This window comes from Carlito syrichta, unplaced genomic scaffold (genome assembly GCF_000164805.1).
Source record: "Carlito syrichta isolate Samal-C Ts95f unplaced genomic scaffold, Tarsius_syrichta-2.0.1 Scaffold308336, whole genome shotgun sequence".
NCBI lineage: Eukaryota > Metazoa > Chordata > Mammalia > Primates > Tarsiidae > Carlito > Carlito syrichta.
In genome coordinates this window covers 108,950-115,321 of record NW_007252432.1, presented here as the reverse complement: position 1 = coordinate 115,321, position 6,372 = coordinate 108,950, and the positions used below count along the sequence as shown (strand labels likewise).

Here is a 6,372-nt window from a genome sequence, read left to right as displayed (position 1 = left end):
AGACATATAAATTAGTAGCAGACTGTCTCCACTACCTTAAAACTGAGTAAAATATATGGAGTAACTGTTTTCAGGCACTGGACCACAAACAGGCCCAGACCTCAATTTTTGAGAGAAGGAAGAGTCATGAGATAAGTTCTCCAATTTTCTCGGGTCTCTGTTTTTAGATCATTTTCTGACCTAAGCACCACAAGCTAGAGTCCAGTCATAACACAACAGCCCTACTGAACTAAAGATGCAGAGGTCAGAGCTGGAGGTACCAAAGAGGCTGAAATCTGCAAGGCAAGGAACGAATACTCTAGGTAGTTAACAGAAGAAATATTAAAAGTAAAACAGTTCTGGGGAGCCCACCTGAGGGGAGAGGCTTCATTTATATTTTATTAACTCCCCCAAAATCCACCTGAAACACCAGAGGTCATGCCTTAGGAGTAAGTACCAAGACCTTTTAGACTGTCCCTAACAAAGTACAAAGTACTCAGAAGAAAGAACTTGAAAGTTGAGAATTGCTAAGTCAGAAGAACATTGGAAATACCTTGGGCTTTCTACAAATTATCCCAATAAAGCACAAATTTTAATCTGTATAAGTTCAGGGTCATTGGTCAGCAAACTACCTTCTTAAATAAAAATTATTATTTTGCAGAGAAAAATTACAAAAAAGTCTCTACAATGTACCATCAGCAGTACCAAACTATAAAAAAATTACTAGATATGCAAAGAAATGGGAAAATATGACCCATAGTCAAGAAAAAAAAAAACAAGCAAACTAGTTAATAGAATCATATCCTGCAATGATCCAGATGTTGGCTTTAGTGATGATCTTAAAGCAGTGTTTGTACATATGATCAGAGAACTTTTAAAAATTCAAAGAAAATATGATTTTAATGAGAAAACATATGGAGACTTTTAGCAAATAAATAAAAATTATTTTAAAAGAAGAACCACAGGAAAATTCCAGAAGAAAAAAGTACAGTTGAAAAATTTTTTTTAGAATTACCAAACAAGTTTAACAGTAGATTGGGGGTGACAGAAGAGTTAATAAACTTGAGAGGCTATTAATGAAAAGTATATAATTTAAGAAATGCAGGAGAATAATCAGAGAAAAATGAACAGGGCTCCATGGGCCAAACTAGAACAGTTTAACACAAATATAATAGGTGTATAGAGGAGAAGAGAATGAAAATGGGGCAGAAAAAAATATTTGAAGAAATACAACAGCTGAATACCTGCCAAAAAAAGAAAAATAACTTTCAAATCCAAGAGCTCAATAAACCTGAGCAGAACAAATACAAAAAAAAACCATAGTAGGCTTATTATAGGAAAACTGCTAAAAACCAAAGAGAAAGAGAAAAATCTTAAAACAGCTCAGAGAAGTGGAGGTAGGAGTGGGGTCCATATTAAATATAAGGAAACAGTGATGAGGATTATCAGATTTATTTCTGACTTACCAGAAACAACAGAAGCCAGAAAACAATGGGACAAATCTTCAAAGTCCTGAAAGAAAATTCTCCATCTAAAACTTTATATCCTTTAAAACTGAGGGTGAAATAAAGACATATTGAGATAAACTAAAGATGAAAAAAATTTTCGCTGGTAGACATACAATACAATCTGCCCAAGAATGATACCAAATAATTCTCAGTTTTATGGGGAGGTAAAAAAGAACTAGAAATGGTGAATAAGTAAACATAAAATACTAAGTGTTTTTTGTTTTGTTTTGTTTTTTGTTTTTCATAAAAACCCATCTGGCTACAGGTAGTCCTCACTTTGCATCACAAAATGATTGAAAATATTGAAGCCGTGCAAAGTGACTTTAACAATCAATGGGAAAAATTATGATGTTCTGTGATCTTTAAATTTTTTGCCAGAATATTATCTCTCACTGTGATATGTGTGCATAGGAAAAAAAAATTTTAGTAAAATTAAAATTTATTTAGCATATTGTAATTTAAAGCTTTAAAAACATTGGTAGTTGAAATGTTTTCTTTTTTTTTTTTTTTTAGAAAGCAGGATTTATTGAGAGGACAGAAAATCTCCCACAGTGGGAGGGGACCCAAGGGGATGCCCAAAGTATTTTCTTTGTAAAGCAAATTATCAAGAGTAGCTTAAGTATCATAATTTATGATATAGAGCGAACATGTTTTCTATGCCTTGGAAAATTTTTATACTTCCTAAGTTTAAATCAGTTTCTAACATGTCAGCCTTTGTGCATTCAATGTCGTGAAGTATCTCTAAGAGTTCTTTTTTTTTTTGCCTTTTTAAATTGGGAATGCAAGTGGTCATCACATAGGTAAAGTTTGGGCCTTCCTTTGGTCCTCACTTTGCCTGGTTTGAGATCAGGTACCCTTACTGACGTTGTGTTTCCCACCCCTCATCCTGGCAGTATCCTGCTACTGCCAATCCCTTTCTTATAGTATTTTGGTAATTGTTTAGGATCTACTTATGAGTGAGAACATGTGGTACTCAGTGCTTTGTTTCTGTCATAGATCACTGAGTATGATAGACTCTAAGTCCATCCAAGTTGCTGCAAAGTCCATATGCTTGTCCTTTTTTATGGCTGTGTAATATTCCTTTGTGTATATGTGCCTCATTTTTTTTATCCAGTCCAGTTTTGATGGGCAGAACAGTTGGTTCCATGTTTTTGATACTGTGAATAGTGCTGCAACATATATGTGGCAAATTTCTTGCCTCTTTTGCTTCTTCTTCATTCTCTAGTCTATAAGTTCTCTCACACTTTATCAACTATCCATGTGCCCCATATTCTCCTGATTTCTGAGTTTATTTTCTCACAATAGAAAAATATTTAATGTTATTAATTATACTGACAACAAAACTCAATTGCAATTGCATTAGGATTTTTTAAAGATGCGGGGTACAATTCAGGGTTAGGTATACAAACGTTGATTATGCAGGTACCCTTGTTGATGAGGTGTGCCCCTCCCTCCCCTAGCAATTTCCCTCAACTGCCAATCCCACCTCCCCTCCCCTGACTGTTTCCCACTACTGCCAATCCCTTTCTTATTGTACTATGATAATTGTTCACGGTCCACTTATGAGTGAGAACATATGGTACTCTGTGATAGATCACTTATGAGTGAGAACATATTGTTTCTGTGATAGATCATTGAGTATGATCAACTTTAAATCTATTTCAAGTTACTACAAAGTCCATATGTTTGTCCCTCTTTATGGCTGCATAATATTCCACTGTGTACCACATTTTTTTTTAATGCAGTTCAGCTTTAATGGGCAGCATGGTTGGTTCCATGTTTTTGCTATTGTGAATAGAGATGCAGCAAACTTACGTGAACTGAATGTTAGTATTTTGGTCTTTTGACTTCAACCCCATCAGCTTCCATTTTCTTTCTCTTCTCAATGATCACATTAATCTTTTTCCACTGGTGATCAAGCTCTGTCTTCTCTTTGGTTTCCTTGAAACACCTGGTTTTCTGCCTTTCAGACATCTTGATTCCATACTGAAATGCAGCCTTAGGCAAAGCCTCCTTGTTGTTCATATACTGGCTATATTCCTCCTGGGTATCTAAGTCCCAGCAGCCTAAGGGACTTTGTTACCCTGGTAACATTTTGCTATAATCCACCTCCTTGTCACTATTCACAGCCATGTCATCCATTGTGGCTAGGCTGCATAACTGTTGGACATGTCAAAGAAATCTCCAAGCTGCTTTTCTTCTGGCTTCTTCCGCAATACAGTGTCTTCCCAGCCAGCGGATTCAGCAAACTTTTCATTGATCAACTTGATCAACTCCTTGGCAGACCCAGGTCCAACATCCACGGGCTCATCATCAACTTTTGCCTTCTCAAAGTAGCTGTGCCTCTTCTTTTCCTCCTCTCTCTCATGGTACCGATCTCGCTCCCACTCCCAATCTCATTCTCACTCCTGCTCTCAGTCACGGTCTCTGTCTCTCTCTGGATCACGTTCCTGTTCCCAGTACCTCTCTCACTCCTTGTCCCGAGGTGTCTTGGTTGTGGAGGGGTCATAATCCCCAATGGCTTCAAAAATGTTCATGTCAGTCTCAGCAGGTTTCTTCTCCTCCAGTTTCCCTCCTTCTTGAGAGCTTCTTGTTGCGAGAGGTATGAAAGGATCTGGGTGAGCTTGCTGATGACAATGTCATTTGTGGTCAATGTGGTCTGGGCCTCCATGGTGGGGCAATCAGTCTTGCTACAGATAAGAGTGGTGGGGATATCTGTGTCAGCATACTCATCATCCAGGTCTATCCAGGTCTACTATATATAGGCCATGAGGCCTGGCAGGAACATCTCATTCCACTCATATGCTTTATCTTATAAAGCATATGGTAAACATTGAGACCCAGATGTGTTTTAAATTCAGTGTTATTTTCAGGATCTTCATCTTTCTTGGTTTCCTTCTGGGGCTTTTCCATCAGTTCTTCCTCTTTCTCTTTGCTGGCAATCCCAGCTTGTACCTTTTGAAGCAGAGCAAAATCCAAGCCCTTCACCAAATGGGTGTGTTCCATGTCACCACCCAAGAATTTGAACTCCTGGCTCAACTGTCTTCTCTTCTCTGCTGCTGACTTGTCTGCCTCAATGGTGGGGTCCACAGCCCTGTAGTTAGCTGTGGCACTGATAAGCTCGGTTTCCTGATAATCTTTGTTCATACCATCTCTCTGTTCCTTGGCACAGTCCTGGTACTTCTCTGCTAGCTCTCTCAATTTCTTGTTGGCATAGTTTAGCATAATAACTTTTCTTCTTCCTCCTTCATGCAGCTGGGTCTTCATCCTCATTGTACTCCCTTGGCATCTCATGGTGATGTGACTATGAGGGTGGTGCAGAGGAAGGTGTAGCCCATGGGGTCATGAGAAGTTTCCTAAAGTCTTCATTGGTAAGTTTTGATTGGTGGAAGGAGTGAGGATCATCCACATCATGGCCATCTGGGGCCAAAGTGTTGGAGAATGTCTCACCATCTCACTCTGGCATTTTGTCCGCAATCTTTCAATGCCTGAAATTTCTTTTAATGTGATTGTGGTTTTATGTCTGGGTGACATTACTTATTCTAAAAACCATCATCCTTTTCCAACCCAGAAACTTTCCTCATTTATGTTGATAAGTCACAAAGCTACTCTGGCTGAATACCTAGTGTTGTGAATGGTGGCAGTGACAACATTCCCATAATCAGGTGTTTCTTCTATGACTCCACTGAGGTTCTATTCAAATTTCATGTCCAGCATTATCCCTTTTCATTTCTTTCCTGCATATAATCTTTGATGGCCAACTCTCTCTTTTGATTATCCATTTTTGTAAAATGTTCTGTGGGTTTGTCACTGGGAGACAAAGAGGTGACATACCCACACGCTTTGCTGTCTGTGCATAAATTAAATAACAGATGCAGTGTGGCATAATTGCAGACAGACTTTGAAGGAAGTGACATGATTAGTTACTGATCATAATATACATCTGTCATTTAGATTGTGATTTGTGGCCTGAAGAGTTCATAGCAAAGCTTGTGTCTTGCAAAATTATTCACAGTTAATAACTGGAATATAAATCATGTTGTCACATGACTGCAATTAATTAAATAAATGTGATAACTGAAATTTGTGTACACCATGCAAAGCAAAGACTACTTGTATTTATAGTAAACATTATGGAGTAGGTTTATAACTTTTACATAAGATGATATCAAAATAATAGCACAAGATTGGTGGGTGGGTAAAATGGAATTTATACCATTATATTGCCATTACATTTGTGAAATCATACAGTAAGTGAGAAGTATATAAAGTGGTATATGGTACAATAATAATTCTGATTGAATTTTTGATGGAAATTTTAATTGAGATAATTGTAGATTAGTAGGCAGCTATGAAAATAATGTAGCGATCCCATTACTCTGTATTAGTCTGCTTCAATGATAACATGTTACAAACTAATAGTATAATGTCACAACCAGGATAGTAACATTGATATAATCCACCATTCATTCAGATTTCCCTAGTTTTACTTGTACTTCATTATGTGTGCATTTAGTTCTATACAATTTTATCACATATGTACATCTTGTTTTTCTACCACCACTGGCAAGATACAGAGCATCTATCATCACAGGGATCCCTCCTGTTGCCTTTCTGAAACCATACCCAGTTGCCCCCATTCTCTAATATTTAGCAACCAGGAATCTATTCTTCATTTCTAAAATTTTGTCAATAAAAAGTTATATAAATGTAATTATACCATATGTAACCTTTAAGGATTGGCTTTTTTTAATTTTTTTTTACCTCAAAAGCAGTCACATGTCAATCATTTGTGCCTTTGTCTTGTTGAGTAGCATTCCATGGTATGGATGTGCCATGGTTTAAAGTTATTACAAATAAAGCTGCTATAAGCATTTAGGTATGG

General features: G+C 37.2%; 1 pseudogene; it reads right to left on the bottom strand.

Moving 5' to 3' along the window:
* Nucleotides 1–3,314: 3,314 nt before the first annotated feature.
* LOC103267855 lies at nucleotides 3,315–4,953 on the bottom strand (annotated as a pseudogene).
* Nucleotides 4,954–6,372: the final 1,419 nt, after the last annotated feature.